Source organism: Pituophis catenifer, unplaced genomic scaffold (genome assembly GCF_029215685.1).
Source record: "Pituophis catenifer annectens isolate HBS135680 unplaced genomic scaffold, rPitCat1.0.hap2 SCAF_5, whole genome shotgun sequence".
In the NCBI taxonomy this organism is placed as follows: Eukaryota; Metazoa; Chordata; class Lepidosauria; order Squamata; family Colubridae; genus Pituophis; species Pituophis catenifer.
This window is the reverse complement of record NW_027256885.1, coordinates 38,573,019-38,593,694: the sequence shown is the minus strand read 5'-3', so window position 1 is coordinate 38,593,694 and position 20,676 is coordinate 38,573,019.

Genomic DNA, 20,676 nt, shown 5'->3' with positions numbered 1-20,676 from the left:
GGGTGCACCCGGAGGCTCCAGCTGGTCCAGAACGCGGCCGCGCGGGGGATTATGGGGGCGACGAGGCGCTCCCATGTGACACCTCTCCTGCGCAAGCTGCACTGGCTCCCAGTGGTCTTCCGGGTGCGCTTCAAGGTGTTGGTGACCACCTTTAAAGCGCTCCATGGCTTAGGGCCGGGGTATTTACGAGACCACCTTCTGCCACCAATAGCCTCCCACCGGCCAGTACGCTCGCACAGAGTGGGCCTCCTCAGGGTGCCGTCCGCCAGACAATGTCGGCTGGCGACCCCCAGGGGGAGAGCCTTCTCTGTGATGGCGCCCACCCTCTGGAACAACCTTCCCCCAGAGTTACGTATAATAACAGACCTCCGGATTTTTCGTCAGGCCCTGAAAACCTATTTATTTCAACAAGCTGGGCTGGCCTGAGTTAAATTTTAAATTGATTTTAAATTGGGTTATCTTAATTTCGGCCAAAATATTTAATTATTTTAATACTGTTCTTAAATTTTGTATGCTTTGTTTTTATCTTGGCTGTGCACTTCCCTGAGTCCTATTTGGAGAAGGGCGGTATAGAAATTTAATTAATAAATAAATAAATAAATAAATCTTTTCTTGCTTCCGCCGCTGGAGCAGGCATCTCGGCTTTGATGTCTGAGGGAGGCTGCACTCTGGCTGCAATCAGGCTCTCTTCAGATAGCCCGTCTTCGGCCATGGTTGCCTGATTTTCCCTCCCAGCACCCCAGACATCGGGGAGGAAACCTGGTAATCTTGATAGATTTTAAAAGCAGTTCTAACTGTCTGTGAAGTTTCCGAAAGATGCCCTAATTAATTCATGAACCATGAGCCAAACTTCAAAAGAAATACAGTCATTTATTAGGAGCACCATTTCGGCAATATTCGGATGCAGTTAGAACTAATCCCATGTAGATTTACGTTCCCCTATGACCCTGTCTCTCCCCTCCTCCCTGGCCATGTCATAAATCACATTCTCCAATTAACCACTTTGGCTGGCTGTGAAATGCAACACCCTCCTTCTGAGTGCAGTAAAGAAGCATGTATGGAATGTAACTTCAGTTAGGGAAATCAATCAGCTCTATCAGTTCTCCCTCCCTCCTGCTCATGGCAACTTGAAAGCTTTGCAAGTTGACAAGTATGACATAAAGAACCTTTTATTAAGCAATTTGATAATTGTATGCTATGGCACATGAATAGTCAATAGGGTTTCAGTTGCCTTATTCACTGACAATCCTGGCAATGTGTTCATCTGCCATACGGTACTTCTTGAGTTTCAGTGGAGGGCCATGTCCAGAAAGGAGTTGTTCTGGCATCTCTGCCTTTTTGGACCTCCCTCAAACCATTGATGAATTTCCAAATGGTTGGTTGGCACATACTCAATTGGGCACGCAGTTGCTGATGAGCGGCTTCTGAATGATTGTTTTTACAGTCCTCTGCTCCCTGCGTGCGTTTGAACATATTCCACATCGCTATTGGGAACAAAGGTAGCTGTCTTCCTTGTCCTCTCCTGCCTGAATGACCTATGTAGTTGTCCTCAAACCAGTTCAGAACAGGCTGCAACTCTCCTAGTAGGTACTGTTCTAGTGCAGCAACATATTCTTCCAAGTCAGGGACAGGCACAAATGCCAAGGCCACAACCATTTTTGCCTTCACAGCAAACACCACATCATTGTTGAAGTCATGGGCCATTCCAGTTCTTACTAAATGCTTCCTCATGTTCTGTGCAAGATGAAAGAAACAGCCTTTTAAAGTGACTTCTGGGAAGCATTCTCTGATGGCATTCATGGCAGCTATTTCAAAATCACAGTAAATGGAATGGGGGTGGGTGTTAGCCACCAGGTTTTTCACGAAGTGGAATAGTCTTTCATATGTGCTGCATTGTTTATTAGGCAGAAGTGCATACAAAATAGGATGCACTCCCTCATACTTCTTTGCTAGAATGACATAAACCTGAGCAAATAGATGGGGAGCAATTGAAAAAGTCCCATCCACATACCAGGTGCCAGATTACTGCAGAATGTAAAGCCAAGTACTTTTACCAAATATTAGGATCCTCCTAGGTCCATCTCCAAATTCACCCAGTACGAATGGCTCTTCAATGCCTGTTGCTGGCGAGTAGGCATCAAGGCTGCCTGGGTCTGAAGGTGCTGCTTGTATTTGGTTTCGCTGTCTCCAGATAATTTTTGGCAAAGTTGCAGTTATAGGTATTGCAGTGTAGGGTTCAGGTTGGCCAGGCAGGTGTTGATAACTTGGGATGTCCCCTCCACTGTGTCTTCAGCTCTGTGCTTAATCCCACTGAGGAACCTTGCTACTTCCACATACACTGCTGAAGGAGAGTGGGATTGAACATTGATCCTTTTTGACTACTTCTCCAATACTGGTGTGAATTCTGGCCTTACATTGCTCCTACTGGTCACAGCGCCAAAATCTAATGGAAGAATCAACTGCACTCAGCCTTTCGAATACATAGAGGTATCCGTCAGAACAAAACTTTTCTCTTCCTCTCTGGCTTAGAATAGTAGTGGGCATCTCACATGTAGCCATTGTGATCAAGCTATCTGGATCACTACATCAAATGCCAGTGAAAACTATTCTAATGCTTTGCCCTGTCAGTGTTGGTAGGTGGGTGCAAAGACAAGGCTACGAGAGTAAAAAAAGAAACTGTCACACTGATGCCAATAGTTCCCATATTCTTAGTTTTTACTTCCCTCAGTGAATAGTGAAACAAAAGTGTTTCTTTAAGGATATCAGCATGAATTTTTTTTTAGAGATGCTCATGACTGAATTGTGAAAAAAGCAGCTTGTGTTAGAGAATTTGCAGTTACATAGCTTAACAAAAAACCAGACCTCCTCACCAGTTGCAGCTTACCAAGATAGAACCATGGCAACACCAGTCATCTTCCTTAGCCCAGCCCATGACATGGCCCTGTGAATGAATGATTGTGAGCCAGGCTAAGATTCAATATTGGGATAAAACTCAATTATTAGAAATCCAAATCTTTGGTCAAGACAGAAGTGCCTCTTCCGTGCCAAGGTGCTGAGATGACAAACGGTATTTGACGTAGGTACAGAATTGTAAAAGGGCAAACTGACCCTAAACAGATACATCCTGTTGTTTAATGTTTATTGCACCCCAAATGTCATGTAGATTCTAGAGAAGAAATACTGCTTTCCTTACTGTCCTCTTTACTGCTTGTGAGGCGCCTTTGAGCTCCTTATCTCCTTTTATTATGTCTTGAGCTCCGGAGCTGAAAACCTGAGCCTGTGGGAACAGGGCTGTTATGTCTTTCCTAGAGATAGATTAAAGGGTAACTTCTACGTGTGAAATGCATCACTCTCTGTAATAATTTTGCCTTTAAACTGTATAAATGCATGGCCAGAAGAAGTCATCGGCGTTCAGACCCTTTTCTTGTCTTTCGACTGTTTGAACCTTGCGCAATAAACTCTTTCCTGCATTGAAGAGCTTGGCCTAGTTTGTTATTTTGTCTACAACAGCTGGCGACGCCGCCGGGACTAGGTGCAAGGCGATATTTCGCTGAGGACCGTTTCGACCCCTCGGGACCATCGGGAGGTCGCTCCTGAACATTCTCCAGGCGCCACGGAGATACGTCTCCGGGAGACAGGAGCGATAGCCCTGTGGGACCGACGGAGCTCTAATCGAGTCCAAGAACCCTGCAGTGCAGGAAAGGTGGTCTGAACAAATTCCTGGCCAGGAATCTACGGAGTGGGAGCGTTTTAAGTGAGTATATTGTAAAAGAATTGTACCTGCCTCATTTGAAGGCAGACGGAGGGAACTGATCACTCCCTCGGACTCGGGGTGGCTACCCTAATGAAGTCCATGTCAGGTTGTGTGGGTGATTAAGCCGTCGCATTTCTCGTTAGTGGCCGTGAGTTTCCGGGGCTACGAGTCGACGCCAGTGTGATAGAAGGGATGGGGTTCAGAGCGTGCCAAATACTCCGTTGGCATGCATGTTAAAAGGTTTTGACAAGTATTTTAGCAACCCTTCCTATCTGAAAGGATCAAAGGATCAATTAAAATTCTCCTGTAAACATGTGTGGCCACAAAGGGAGATGGGCTGACCCCCCCCTCAGGGATTGTTAAAGGAAGAAACAGTGGATAAGTTGTGGGGAGTGATTGTAGTGAATCAGGATAAATATCCTGATCAATTTTAATATATTGATCAATGGGTGAGAGCCCTAACAGAAAAAGCTGAAGATTTATTGTAATGTCAGGCTGAAACGGTCGGGTTATGTGTATCTGAGCAGGCAGGAAAAGTGAGGGGGGCTGCTGGAGGGAGCGGAGGAGGAAATCAGAGGCGTATGAGTGATCCTGGCGTGAAGTCAAGGGGAGTCATTCGCCTAGAGGTAGCAGTCAGAGTGCGGGAGAGGGGGATGATGATGATGAGGAGGAGGAGGATGATTTGGAGGCTGTGGGGGCTGTAGGTGGAGAAGAAAGAGCAGGAGGCACGGATGAATAAAAAGGCTGGTTTGTTGGCAAGGGCACTGCGAAGTGGGATGCAAGGGGGTTTTTCTCTCCCCCCCATTCCTTTGGATTTTACATTGGATGTTTTACATTTCTGGGGTTTTAAATGGAGTTGAATCCATTTAATATTTTTAACTATTTTAAATTGGTGTTTGTCTTGTTTTTTTAAACAAAATAGGCTGTACACCGTGTTGAGCGTCAAACAGCACTCGACACTATGGCCGTCGAACGACGAAAGACAGCAACCGGCCAGGGGGGGTTGGTGCGGGCACGGAAGGAGCACAGGGTGATGGTGAAGGGATTTACCGGTGCGATTAGGACCATACGCTGCACAGGTGGTTAGCGGGGTGCGCAAGGGGCGCCAGGACGGCTCAGCGGGCAAGCAGCAGCAGCGCCGGTGAGGGACGGCCGAGAAGATGGGGTGGAGATGATGTCAGAAGCCCGCGCCCGGAAATGAGCAGCGGGAGTTTTAAACGCGCCCCAGCTGCCCGGCTTTAATGTGCACTATAAAAAGCGCCACTGGAAACAACTGTTAGCCGCGTTTTTAACTTGCTATATGCAATCAGGTTTCCTGGAACAGCTGTTGTTACTAAATACAACTTAAGTTAATACTGAAGACAACTTTCAACAGTCCCCTCGGGAGCTACCATTTCCTGGTGATGCCGTTCGGGTTGCAGGGGGCTCCCACAGTTTTCATGCAACTAATTAATGGGATTTTGCATGATTATTTATACCGTGGAGTTCTGGTCTATTTGGATGATATTCTTATTTATTCCAACACACTGGAGAAACATATCCAATTAGTAAGGCAGGTACTCACCCGATTACTGGAGGCACGACTGTTTGTTAAGCTCTCGAAATGTGAGTTCCATCGTAAGGAAATAGACTATCTCGGTTTTCGGATTACAGCCGCAGGAATACAGATGGACCCGAGAAAAGTAGAAGCTGTGTTAGGTTGGCAGGCCCCACGGACATGGAAGCAATTACAAAGCTTCTTAGGTTTCGTGAATTTCTATCGACGGTTCATTCCTTCTTTCGCCAAAACAACCCTACCGCTGACAGACTTATTGCGCACGAAAGGACTGTCACCTCCCGGAGTTAAACCCAAACCAGGGCATGTACTGCCCTGGACTTCAGAGTGCCAGGAAGCATTCGAGAACCTTAAGGGCCTGTTTGCCAAGGAACCTATTCTGAAACATCCAGATACGTCGTTGCCATTTATCGTGCAAGCCGACGCTAGCGACATGGCGGTGGGAGCCGTCCTCCTACAAAAAGACATAGTAGGTGACCTAAGACCCTGTGCATATACATCACGAAAATTCACGTTGTCGGAAAGAAACTGGGCCATTTGGGAAAAGGAGGCTTTTGCCGTGAAGTGGGCGCTGCAGACCTGGCGACATTTGTTGGAAGGCGGTAAGCACCCTTTCGAGGTCTGGACAGACCACAAAAACTTAGAGGCACTCCAGACACCACGAAAGTTATCCCCGAAACAAGTGAGATGGGCACAATACTTCCAACGTTTTCGTTTTTCGTTGAAATACAAACCGGCAGGGAAAATGTTCCTAGCCGATGCCTTGTCCCGAATGCCGCAACATGGAAGTAAGAGAATTAGCCCATTACAAACACTCATGCCGTTAGTACAAACGGAAACCTGTGCCGTCGGAAACCGGCAGGAAGAGGATTGGTTTCCTAGGTTCCAAAAGGCGTCAGCGTCCGATGAATGGCTGCTCAAAAATTGGACAATACTAACCCACCAAAATGGGGTAGCGTGGTGGGGAACCAAGTTGTATGTCCCCGCTGCATTGAGACAGCAGGTTTTGAAACAATGCCATGATGTGAAAACCGCAGGGCATTTTGGTTTCCTAAAAACATTGCATTTGGCCAGACGACAATTCTGGTGGCCTAAAATGCGGAAAGAGATCGAAGACTATGTCCGAAAGTATCATATTTGTGCTGTCTCCAAACCAAGACCCGGAAAACCGTTAGGACAGCTACAGTCAGTAGCAGAACCCACTAGGCCATGGGATGAGATCTCAATGGATTTCATCGTAGATCTCCCGGATAGCAAGGGTTACACCGTGATATGGACGGTCCTGGATCTTTTTTCGAAACAGGCGCATTTTGTCCCCTGTAAAGGGCTACCCTCAGCACGAAAATTAGTAAAACTATTTCTACAACATGTCTACCATCTACATGGGGTACCAAGGCGGATTATATCAGATAGAGGGGTGCAATTTACGGCCAGGTTTTGGAGAGGCTTTCTCCATGAACTCGGAGCCATACAGGGATTAAGCTCTGCCTACCATCCCAGTACCAATGGTGCCGTAGAAAGGACTAATGCTATGGTAGAGCGTTATCTACGCTCGTATGTATCGTATCAGCAAAACGACTGGGCAGATCTGTTACCCTTTGCCGAAGCTGCCTATAACAATTCAGTCCACCGTAGCACAGGGTACACTCCCTTCCAGGTTGTTATGGGGCGGGAGTTTACGGCCATCCCCGAGCTGGCACCTCACAATCCACCAGCTATGACCCCTCAAGATTGGTCCTGTAACATACAGAAAACATGGGCACAAGTGAAGGAAGCCCTAGACAAGGCGTCACAGGAATATAAACAGCAGGCAGATAAGAAACGAGCTACCTGTCCGCCATTTAGAGTCGGAGACCAAGTATACCTCTCGACTAAATACCTACGTTTACGCCTACCAAGTCGAAAGCTAGGCCCCAAATACATAGGTCCTTTCCCCATACTAAAGGTTATAAACCCGGTAACTGTCAAGTTGCAACTACCACCTTTACTCGGTAAAGTCCACCCAGTGTTCCATTCCAGTCTACTTAAACCAGTTAGTCCCCCCCCCCGTCTCCCAAGAGGCCCCGGGGCCGGTAAAAGGGGCGCATTATGAACGCGATGATATTGTTGATTCCAGATACCATAGAGGACGCTTGCAGTATTTAGTTAGGTGGAAGGGGTATCCCACGTCAGACGCGTCCTGGGTTCCCTTAACCGATATAAACGCTCCAAGGTTGTTAAGGAAATACCATAGGCAGAACCCCCAGAAACCACAGCCGAAACCAAAACGTAACCGATAACATGTACTTTTTTCTGTCTCCCCTAGGCGGAGACCTGGTAGGGGGAGCCGCCTGTCGAGCGTCAAACAGCACTCGACACTATGGCCGTCGAACGACGAAAGACAGCAACCGGCCAGGGGGGGTTGGTGCGGGCGCGGAAGGAGCACAGGGTGATGGTGAAGGGATTTACCGGTGCGATTAGGACCATACGCTGCACAGGTGATTAGCGGGGTGCGCGAGGGGCGCCAGGATGGCGCGGCGGGCAAGCAGTGGCAGCGCCGGCGAGGGACGGCCGAGAAGACGGGGCGGAGATGACGTCAGAAGCCCGCGCCCGGAAATGAGCAGCGGGAGTTTTAAACGCGCCCCAGCTGCCCGGCTTTAATGTGCACTATAAAAAGCGCCGCTAGAAACAACTGTTAGCCGCGTTTTTAACTTGCTATATGCAACCAGGTTTCCTGGAATAGCCGTTGTTACTAAATAAACTGAGTTACCTCGCTGAACCCCAGTGTGTCTCATGGTTTGGTGAACACGGTCTACCGGAGGCCGAGACACCGCCCTGAGTCCTTCGGGAGAAGGGTGGTATAGAAATAAAATTATTTGGGAAAAGGAATTACTTGGGAAAAGGAATGCCCAAGACAGATGGTGAGAAGTAGAGGGATGAGAAGAGTGGATTTTGGGTCAGGGATGCGTAGGCAGCTCTCTGGGAGAAGGGGAGAACGAGGACAGAGGAGAGGTTTGAGTAGAAGGTTGGACAGACAAGTTCAGGTTGGGGTTTTGGTAGAGGATTTGGAGAGGGCGCAGGGCAGCAGAAAGCGGACAGTATTGGATTGGCAGACATGACTCGGTCAGATTGAGGGGGACCAGGCTCTGACATTTGAATGCGCTTAAAGAAAGCTTTTGTATTTTATATATAGGTTACCTTGATGTATATCTGCTGATGTAACCCGCTGTAAGCTAAAAAGAGGATGGAGCACCTGCTCTCTTGAATTAGTCTGGAACTTGGATCCTGATGAGAGATTGAAGATCATTGCGGATTCATGTGGGAGGATAATTGGGTGTGGGCACTTTGAGTAATTGGGGTAGTAGCTTTATTGATCATTGTGTTTTACAGATATAAGCAATGGTTTTGTGGACAACCAGGGCCCATTTGATTTCTCAGTCGTTCCGATTCCTAATATTTCCCCAACTGGCTGCGGAGTGTGAACCTCTTACAGATGAAAGAAGTCCCTGCTTAGGACACCCTGGAAGCTGCCTTTTGATGCAAAGGAACAGAAAAGAGAATTTTCTTTAAATGTGTTGGTTTTGTAATTGTGGGAGTGAGGGTTGTTGTTGCACTCACTGTGTTGATTGTGTTTTATGCATAAGCTGTAAAGTAGAGTGTGATGTGAAACTTATAGAGGAGGTGCTAGTACATTATTTGGTAATAAATCCTGAAGGAGTCCCCTTGTAATATTATTTGAAAATGGAAAAGTTGAATATACCCGAAATCCCTAGCTATGTAACAAATACCTTTGTCAAATTGGCAGAAGACATAGCCCACACTCTGAATGTATCAAATTGTTTTGTATGTGGAGGAACTAACATGGGAGAAAAATGGCCATGGGAAGCCCAGGAATTAAATTATTCCAAAGTCTTAGAAATGGACCATAAGGGTAATCTGTCATATAATAAGGGTAAGGATGGAGACTGGACTTTGACTACTAGTCTGGTAAGGAATGTCTGTTTCCAGAGAAAAATTGTGGCAGGCTGTCATCAGGTAGGAAACCTCATATGTACAGGAAAATGGGAAAGTAAGGTATGGTGGTCAGGAGGTAATGCCACAGAGGGAACTGATGAAATGGCCCTTTTTAAGGTAAACGGGTTATCTTTTTTTTAAAGGATCCAGATAATCAGACCCTTGAATGGCTGGCTCCTGATGGGCTATACTGGATATGTGGTAAGATGGCATACGGGGTTCTACCGAAATCTTGGTGTGGAGCTTGTGTCCTGGGAATAATTGGACCAGGATTCTTTTTGCTTCCCCTTAAAACTCGACAGGTTTTAGGTGTCCCGGTATATGATGAGGTGGGAAACTTAAGACAAAGAAGACATGTAGATACATCTGCAATAGGAAAAGTTAGGGTTGGAGGTAACCAACGTAGTTGGGGAAGTGAAGAATGGCCTGCAGAGCGAATTATTGAGGTTTATGGACCAGCTACATGGGCGGAAGATGGCATGTATGGCTATCGGACCCCTATATACATTCTGAACCGTTTAATTCGTCTGCAAACGGTGGTTGAAATCATCACCAACGAAACTGTAAAAGGTCTTACTCAATTAGCTAGGGAGAGTGTCAAATCAAGGACATATCTTATGCAGAATAGGTTAGCCTTAGACTATTTGTTAGCCAAGGAAGGAGGGGTATGTGGAAAGTTTAATTTGACTAACTGCTGTATAGAGGTTGATGAAAGCGGAAAGGTTATTAAGGAAATAACAGACAAAATGGTTGAAATAGCTCATGTGCCAGTCCAGACTTGGAAAGGTCTTAATTTACAGGACATGTTTTCAGGATGGTGGCCAAAGTTACCTGGCCTGCAGGCCATTTTTGGCCTGGTGGGGTTAGTAGCTGCAGGGTGTATTTTTCTCCCATATATTTTACCTCTGTTTGTTAAAACTATTTCTAAAAGTCTATCCTTGCTGGTGGAACGTAAAACAACTGCTCAGGTGATGGCTATGTGGGATTACAAACGGCTCCAGCAGGAAGAGGACCTATGGTGTGACTCGTCTGGATAAACAGATGAGTCACAAAGGGGGGTATGAGCCAGGCTAAGATTCGATATTGGGATAAAACTCAATTATTAGTGGGTAGAGTCCTCTGCCTAATCCCAAAAGTTTTTTATTTACTTTTGGGAGGGAGTGGAAGAGACTCCCCGTATCCCCAGCCGATGCTCCGGGCTCTGGGAAATCTCTGCTATACGCAGAGCTAGGGGGCAAAAGCAAGCCTGTAAATCTGTCAAATAAATTAATTAAAGAAGATATGAGCTGGACCTCTGATCCTGAAGCGCAAGTATTCTTTTTATTTTATTTTGCCTAAGAAGTGAAGTGAAGGGAAAAAAGTTTTTTAAAATGGCGATTGCTGCTGCGGCTTGAAGAGAGGCTGAAAGGGAAACTCCTTCCGTTTTCAATTACAAAGTAGCGGAATGAATACTTTTGGCTGTAACTGAAGGCAAAACCTCACTCTCACTTCTGTTTTTTTTTCCTTTTTTTTTCCTTGGGGATCTGATATTGATCTTGGTTGGAAAAAAGTTTTTTTTTTTTCTCTTTTCCAGTAAATTTTGTCTGCGTGGAAAAATGGCACTGAGACTTATAAAGCTAGACAAACAGGCAGTGGGGGGGGGGGATTCCCCCATTAATAAATTACATCAACAAGTTTTAACTCTCCAGTCTCAGAAACCTGACTTTAATATAATAGAATTTCTTCTTGAGGAGATTGTAAGAAGGGATGAGATTGTGAATCAGCAACTTGAAAAATTTAAGTTGGAAATCAAAGAAATTGGTGAATTGGTGAAATCTAAGTTTGGCTTTTTGGATCGAAAGATTTTAAAAACAGCTAATGGCTTAGCAGACTTTGTGATTCAGTTGGATGCAAATACTAAATTATTAGAGTCTAAAATGAAAGAAACTGAGGAGAATTTGGATGACAAGATCCAAAAAATTAAAAAGGATTTGGCAAACACTCAGGATAATAGTTCAGAAGACAAACTTAAAATGGAGGCTGATCAAAAGACTGGTAATGAAGAAAATGTACAACAGAGGATTGAAAGAGAAGTTTTAATGATCCAACACAATTTTACAGAATATGCAATTAGACTGAGAGGTCTGCAGGAAAATGACAGAGATGATTTAAGGAAGATATCTTCTGAAATTCTGGCTGGGATTTTAAAGGTTCAACCTGATGAAGTGTTTTGCAGGATTGACAGAATTTATAGAATAAACTCCTGGTTGGCAAAACAAAGGCAATTGCCTAGAGATGTGGTGATTTATTTTACAGACAAAGAAATTAGAAATAATATTGTGCAGAATTCTTATAATTCTACTTTGCAATTTCGTGGAAGAAAGATTTGGATTTTTAAGGAACTCCCGCCCAAGATGTTAATGGAGAGGAAGAAATTTGGTTTTCTAGTGAATGAGTTAAAAAAAAGGAATATTCTATTTAGGTGGGACGTCCCAGTTGGTTTAATATTGAGACACCAAGGAGTAAGATACCAAATGAATACTGTCGAAAAAGCGGAAGAATTTTATCAAAAAATTTTAAAAATAAATTTAACATCTTTAGGCATAACACAGGATAAGCAAAAGGAGCTGGAAATAAAGGGAAAACATCAAATTACAGAGGCTGTGGTAGATAAACTGTCTTCGGACTCCTTGGATACCCCAGCTGGACTGTCTATAAATTTGAGAGCAGTGTCATCTGATTCTAATGTGGTGAATTATCAAGTTACAGACAAGTGCGTAAATCAACCAGTTGATATACAAGTGATGGAAAAGACATATGAGATAATAAAACAAAACCAACAAGATCAATTTACAAAGCAGAATGACAACCGATCAGCTGATACACAACTTGTAGGAAGGAAATCTGGATGGAAATGCAACCCGCAAAAGAAAAAGAAAAGAAACAGATCTCGTAGAAATAGTAGTTTCTAAACCAAGCAACAGTGAAGCCAGGGATTTTAAAAAATAAATGAATATGTGAAAAGATATTGGAGGCGAATTATCGTTTAATACTATCTTGAGGAAAGTGGCAGATCTCTGCAATGCCGTGATTTTGGGATGTGGAAAGAGCCTTACATTGTTGGATTTGAACTATCTATTTTGGATTTCTTTTACCGATAAATATATTATAACTATTTTGAGTTACAAGGCAAGAGAGTCATGCTGGGGCATGCAGAAGATCTGGCTGTTACCCACTAAGATGATGGGAATTTATAATCCTGATGAAAACCACAATTACAATTATATGGAATATAATTATAATGTCACTCGGGTGGTTGTTTTTACTTTTATATATACATGAGGATATTCATTATTGATGGGGGCAGAAGATGACTGAAGATTTTGAATAAACTGTTGCACCAGGATGCTATGTTACCCTATTATGGATGATGGATTTAACAATCTAGTGGAAAGACATCAAAGAAGATACTAAATGAATTATAAATTTAAAGTTATTGTCTTTTCTCTTTTTATAAAATGGAATGTATATATAGATATATGTATATTTTAGCAGAGTGGGCAGTGGATTATATTTAGAATTGTAGTGTATGGTAATCTTGCAGGAAACTGGGTTGAAATAGGCTAGTTTAGTGATTGATTAGTTTAAGAAAAAGGATTTTTAAGTCATATATTTTGGGGAGTGGAAGAATTGGATAGAACTGAATAAATGTTAAATTTGGAGAAGGCTGCTTTGAAATGTTATATTAATATATATAAAAGATTAAAGGTTATGTTGTTGTAATAATAATAATATTTTATAAGTTTGGGGGAGGAGAAAAAGGGTAGATTATTGCGAAAAGCGGAGAAAAGCGGAGTTATAAGAATATTATGCTAAGGGTCAGTACTTTGAGGAGTGAGTAAGGGCATGGTAAAATATTATGTAATTAATTATGAATTAGCTTATTGTTGTGAAGAAGAAGTCACAGGGGGGGATGGGTGGTGAGGGGGGTTAGGGAAGAGGGGGGGAAAGGGGGAAAAACTTGTATTTGAAAACTTTTTCAATAAAAAAAAAAAAACTCAATTATTAGAAATCCAAATCTTTGGTCAAGACAGAAGTGCCTCTTCCGTGCCAAGGTGCTGAGATGACAAACGGTATTTGACATAGGTACAGAATTGTAAAAGGGCAAACTGACCCTAAACAGATAATCCTGTTGTTTAATGTTTATTGCACCCCAAATGTCATGTAGATTCTAGAGAAGAAATACTGCTTTCCTTACTGTCCTCTTTACTGCTTGTGAGGCGCCTTTGAGCTCCTTATCTCCTTTTATTATGTCTTGAGCTCCGGAGCTGAAAACCTGAGCCTGTGGGAACAGGGCTGTTATGTCTTTCCTAGAGATAGATTAAAGGGTAACTTCTACGTGTGAAATGCATCACTCTCTGTAATAATTTTGCCTTTAAACTGTATAAATGCATGGCCAGAAGAAGTCATCGGCGTTCAGACCCTTTTCTTGTCTTTGGACTGTTTGAACCTTGCGCAATAAACTCTTTCCTGCATTGAAGAGCTTGGCCTAGTTCGTTATTTTGTCTACAACAATTGAATGGGGGAGGTGTAGCTATTTTACAGGCATGTAAGTCTTCTCTCAATGTGAACATCCAGATTCCTTCTAGTAGTGAGGATGATCTCTTTCAACTATTAAAGTATTGTAAACATTATCTGGTCCTGAAACATCCTGTTTTCTTTTTTAAAAAAGTTTTTTATTTTTAAATGTACATATATAAGTTTTAAATATACTGCTCAAAAAAATAAAGGGAACACAAGCAGAAGACATCTGAGATCTGAATGAATGAAATAGCCTTATTAAATACTTTGTTCTTTGCATACAGTAGTTTATACACTGCTCAAACAACTAAAGGGAACACAAAACTACTGTATGTAACGAACAAAGTATTTAATAAGGCTATTTCATTCATTCAGATCTCGGATGTCTTCTGCTTGTGTTCCCTTTATTTTTTGAGCAGTGTACATGAACAGTGTGGTTTCTGGGTGTTAATTTTGATACCAAATATTAATAATAAATTTGACAATTTTGATCACCTTGCATTAATCATACTCGCATCTTTCTAATAACATTATACATAATACAGTCATCTTTCAACTTCTTATCCTTTCATCTACCTGCTGATTTTAACATATTATATAACAATATTTATTGTAGTATTTCCCCTTTCTAATTTCTACCTCTATTTCATATCTTGATAACACCAATCTTATGTTAACAACATTCTATTTCTATCCTTCATCTCTTATCCATTTTGATTATATTAATTACATTAGTCATACTCATGTCATTATAACATTATAAATGTGCAAGTAAAGTTGTTAACATTGTAATATTTGCTCCTTGTATTTAGTCCCTCATCATTTAATTGTTTAATATTATATTATATTACTCAATGCTAATAACCATGATAACCTTAAAAATATTGTTTAAAGGTATATAATGCAATCATCTTTCAGCTTCTGATCCTTCCCTCTACATACTAATTTTAAAACATTATATAGTAGTATACATAACAATATTTTCCTTCTTTCTAATTCCTACCTCTATTCTAAATCTTGATAACATATATCTTATATTGGTGAATATTCTACCCGTCATCTCTCATTCGTTTTAGTGTTTCAATTCTTATTGATTTTTTGGCATGCATTCCATACTCCTCCTTTAACATTTGGTGTGTCCCTATATTGTTCTTTCTTGGTCACCTGGAGAGCGGTTGGAGGGCCAGCCTTTCTGGTTGGAGGGCCAGCCTTTCCGAATCCGACCGAACACTGGTGAGGTCTCATATTAAGACCTACCTAGTGGCGATAAAAGCGGCAAAATTTAATGATTTTTCCGCTCTTATTGTGTCATCAGATAATCATCAGATAATCACCCGGCCGCCCTGTTTAGGGTGACCCGCTCCCTTCTCCATCTGGGAGCGTGGGAGGACCCCTTGGAGGGTCGGGCAGAGGACTTTGTACAGTATCTGTATGACAAAATCACTCAAATTCGGGAAGACTTGGACTCTGACTGGGTAGATTCGGGTGGGGTGATGGAGGCAGGTCTTGAGAATATTATTTGGGAAGAGTTTGACCCTGTGACTCCCGAAGACATGGACAGGATTCTGGGCAGACTGAGCGCAGCCACATGTTTATTGGACCCGTGTCCCTCCTGGTTGGTGCTGGCTTCCCGGGAGGTTACACGAGGCTGGCTCCAGGGGATTATTAATGCTTCATTGAGGGAGGGTGACTTTCCCGCTGCCTTGAAAGACGCGGTGGTGAGGCCTCTCCTCAAGAAGCCTTCCCTGGACCCAGCAGTGTTAGCAAATTATCGTCCAGTCTCCAACCTTCGCTTTGTGGCGAAGGTTGTTGAGAGTGTGGTGGCAGCTTCCCCAGTACCTGGATGATACGGTTTATCTAGATCTGTTCCAGTCAGGTTTCAGGCCTGGGTACAGCACGGAAACGGCATTGGTCACGTTGGTTGATGATCTCTGGAGGGCTCGGGACAGGGGTTGTTCCTCGGTGCTGGTCCTATTAGACCTCTCAGCAGCTTTCGATACCATCAACCATGGTATCATGCTGCGCCGGTTGGAAGAGTTAGGGGTGGGGGGCACCATGGTGTGCTGGTTCTCCTCCTTTCTCTCCGACCAGTCTCAGTCTGTGTTGGCAGGGGGACAGAGGTCGACCCCGAGGCGCCTTGTGTGTGGGGTGCCACAAGGGTCGGTCCTCTCACCCCTTCTGTTCAACATTTATATGAAGCCTCTGGGTGAGATCATCCGTGGTTTCGGGGTGAAGTACCATCAGTACGCTGATGATACTCAGCTGTACATCTCCACCCCGGGCCACCCCAATGATGTCCTTGAAGTGATGTCCCAGTGCCTGGAGGCCGTGCGGATCTGGATGGGGAGAAACAGGCTCAGGCTCAACCCATCCAAGACCGAGTGGCTGGGGTTTCCGGCGTCCCGATATAGCCAGCTGGCACCATCACTGGCTATTGGGGGCGAGTTGTTGGCCCCCACGGAGAGGGCTCGCAACTTGGGCATCCTCCTGGATACATGGCTGTCCTTAGAAGAACATCTGATGGCTGTGGCCAGGGGGACTTTCTATCTGGTTCGCCTGATTCGCCAGTTGTGTCCCTTTCTGGATTGGGACTCCTTATGCATGGTCACTCACACCCTCATCACTTCCTGCCTGGACTACTGTAATGCTCTCTACATGGGGCTCCCCTTGAGGAGTACTCGGAGGCTCCAACTGGTCCAGAATGCGGCCGCATGGGTGGTTATGAGAGCGACATGGCGCTCCCACGTAACACCTCTCCTGCACGAGCTGCACTGGCTCCCGGTGGTCTTCCAGGTGCGCTTCAAGGTACTGGTTACCACCTTTAGAGCGCTCCATGGCTCAGGACCTGGTTATTTACGAGACCGCCTTCTGCCACCGGTAGCCTCTCACTGACCAGTACGCTCCCACAGAGAGGGGCTTCTCAGGGTGCCGTCAGCCAAACAGTGTCGACTGGCGGCCCCCAGGGGGAGAGCCTTCTCTGTGGGGGCACCTGCCCTTTGGAACGAGCTCCCCCCAGAGATACGGAGGATCCCGGATTTGCGCAGTTTCCGCCGTGCCCTCAAGACCTTTTTATTCTATCAAGCGGGGCTGGCCTAACCCTTTTTAATTGTTTGATTTTAATTCGGATCTGTTTTTAAAAATAGGGGTGTTTTAATTAGTGGGCCAAATCTATTTACTATGTCTTTTAACTTGTTTTTAAATTTTATATTATATTTGTTTTATTTATGGCTGTTCACCGCCCTGAGTCCTTCGGGAGTAGGGCGGTATATAAATTTAAATAAAGATAAAGATGATAAAGATAAAGATAAAGATAAAGATAAAGATAAAGATAAAGATAAAGATAAAGATAAAGATAAAGATAAAGATAAAGATAAAGATAAAGATAAAGATAAAGATAAAGATAAAGATAAAGATAAAGATAAAGATAAAGATAAAGATAAAGATTGGTCTAAGTGTTCCCTCTTCTACCTCTGCCTCTCGCTGCCAGATCTTCCCTATGCATATGTCAGTGGTGGGTTGCTACTGGTTCGCCCCGGATCAGGCGAACCGGTAGTGGTGGTGGCGGGAGGCTCCGCCCACCTGCCCAGATGCCTCTGTGCATGCGCAGAAGCTTCTGCGCATGCACAGAAGCGTCGTGCGCATGCGAGCGTGTGAGCATGCCCACAAGCGAACCGACAGCAGCCGAAATTGAAACCCACTACTGGCCTATGTGTGTCTCTGTCCTCACTTCAAGGATGTCTTTCTGCTTATCCCATTCTCTTTTCAAGTCTCTAGATATATTGTCAGCTTGATCTGTTTCCCCCCTTTTGATTATCTCTTCCTTCTCCTCTTTTAGGTTCATTTGTCGTTTTGTCTGCTCTTTCCCTTCCTCTGTTTTTTTCTATTCTCTGTTTCCTGGATTTCCTGTTCATTTTTCATTGTTATTTGCTGAACTTTTTCTAGTCTCATGTCTAGTCTCATACATCAAATCCTTTATCTCCCTGTGGTTCTTTTTTATAGTTTCATAGATACTTTGAAACATTAATGACATTTCTTTTTTGAAATATGCTTGTTATTTCCTGTTGAAGCATTTTATCTTATTTTGATAAGTCCAAAAATTACTCACAAATCTATCAACATCCCACACTCTTAGTTGTCTATAACATCAAAAAGCCAACCTTAAAACTATTCACTCAGTCCCATACCTCAAGGTATGCAATATTTGTAATTCTTTATAGTCCTCCACCAGTCAGTTTACTTCTTCCAGATTTTCCCTTGGCTTCATCGGCTACCTCACCAGCTTTTTGATTCCAATAATAGTTCCAAGTGTTTATGAACCACTCTGCTTTGCAATCTTCAAAAGTCTCAGAAATTTCCCCTCCTTATTCGTGAAGCAAATAGGTATCAGACAGTATGCAGCAAAAGAAACAAAAAACACAGTCTTCCAGGTGTGTTTATCTCCATTCAGTATAGCTTATTCCAAGGACATCCCAGCCTTGTAAAAATATAGTGTATTTCCTTTCTTTCACCAGTAGATGGCATCATCGCCTAAAATTTCAACGTGAACCCAATCTGACAGTGTTTCTTCAAATAAATTTCTTCACTTTTTTCCCAATGATCAGCTCAATGTTTCCAGCATTTTAAAATGCCTTTTCAAAATGTTGCCAATCAAATGTTCAAATCCAGTCCTTCTATATTTTAATAATTATATCCTCTCTTAGATTTCATTTTCTTTCAAGTCTGTAATCTTTGTCTAAGTAATTATTAGCCTCTTTAAACGTTTTGGAGAGTTGTGTTTTCGGAGTTTCTTTTCTTTGGGGTTAATCTCTATTAAAGAAGTTGAAAATCATCTCACCCAGCTCCAGTCCACTGTTCAAACACTGCTCCCGTACATTTCTTTCTTCGGTTGTCCCAGCTTCCCCTAGATAGGAGAGTGAGCCTCGGATCAAGCAGGAGAGTTGCCACTCTCTGTGATCTGCAAGGCATCCCTCCTTTCTTCATCACCCCTACAAGGTTACTTTAGCCCTTTAAGCCCCCCCTCCCGGAGAGTTCAGCCTAGGTTCGTGGAGCCCTGCTCCCTACAACTGTATTGCAGCAACGCCAAATCAGAAGTTTGGAACATCCTGTTTTCCAAGTTGCTGAGCCAGCGTAGTAGTTGGATATTTAATCCTGTGTTTCTCAACCTTGCCCCCTTTAAGATGTGCTGATGACCACTGTCAGAATTCCCCAGCCAGAATTCTGGGTGTTGCAGGTCACACATCTTAAAATAACCAAGGTTGCAAGATACTGGCTTTGCCTCTAGCCAGGGATGTGAAAAATGCATACAGGGCAAGTCTAACAACTGCAGCAAATTAGGCATGCAACCATGTAAATGACCCATCACCAGGCACAGGTTTCTGTGACTTTCATTTCATTTCATTTCATTCATTTATTCAAATTTCTATACCGCCCTTCTCCTTTCGGACTCAGGGCGGTGAACAGCCAAGATAAAAACATCTATACAAAACATCACAGTTTAAAAATAAAGTTAAAATAATTTATAATTTGGCCCATAATTTAAAACTTATCAATTAAAATCAATATTAAAATTTTAAAAACTAACCCTAAAATCAAGACAGACCGGCTAACTGGAAAAAATGAGTTTTTAGGGCCCGACGAAAAATCCGAAGGTCGGAGATCACTCGTATCTCTGGGGGTAGATTGTTCCATAGGGTAGGTGCCACCACAGAGAAGGCTCTCCTCCTGGGGGTCGTCAGCCGGCATTGTCTGGCCGACGGCACCCTGAGGAGGCCCTCTCTGTGGGAGCGAACCGGCCGGTGGGAGGCTATTGGTGGCAGAAGGCGGTCCCGTAAGTACCCTGGCCCTAAGCCATGGAGCGCTTTAAAGGTGATCACCAACACCTTGAAGCGCACCCGGAAGTCCACCGGAAGCCAATGCAGCTCGCGCAGGAGAGGAGTCACATGGGAGCGCCCCGTCGCTCCCCACTGAAAGCATATATTCTAATCCTCCACAAAATTCCCACTAGTGAATTTTAAGAAACTGAAGATATACCCACCCCAAACATAATTGTTACTTTGAGATTTGACATTGGGGTGCCAGGTACTGCTCCAATGGCCAACACCTGATAAATAATATTGCCTATATTCAGAAACTTTATAAAGGACAGTGAAAATGACTGAGAAGTTGAAGCAACTTGCCTAATTGAAAATGACAGAACCTTGGAGGCCTTCAGTGTAGAAAAATGGCAAACAATGGAAATATAAAAATGTATGGGATGTGGAGACAGCAGATAGACATCTCTTTAATATATCTGGAATTGGGTTCATATGATTAAAAAGAATTAAGGTAGATTCTCTCCTCCACCCCCCAAAAAACCCATAACCTAGTACTTCTTCACATACTGTGCATAACTAGACAATGGGGAGGCAAAGTGGGCTTCTCATAGATATCAAGTTTTCACTTTGTTAAGGATATTCTTGTCTCATAACCGATGTTGTAGGTTATTGAGCAGAGTACCCTTTGAGTTTACGCACGAAAGTGACTGAGAATGATTGTGGATAATAACAGTTAACATACAAACAAACTGGGTTTTGATAATATTTTACTTTTAGGGAAAAAGCAAAATCATAGTCCAAAAACATTCCAAGTCATACACATATAAAGTGAGATAAAGATCAGTCCAGGGATATTTTCCAAATATAAAGTCTTCTTACCAGTTGTAGAAAAATACAATAAAACAGATCTTCTTTAGTTTCATTCAGGAACACAGTTCAATATAAAAACAGTCAATAAATATTAGAGAAGCAATAAATAGCCATGATCAAGCAGAGAGATC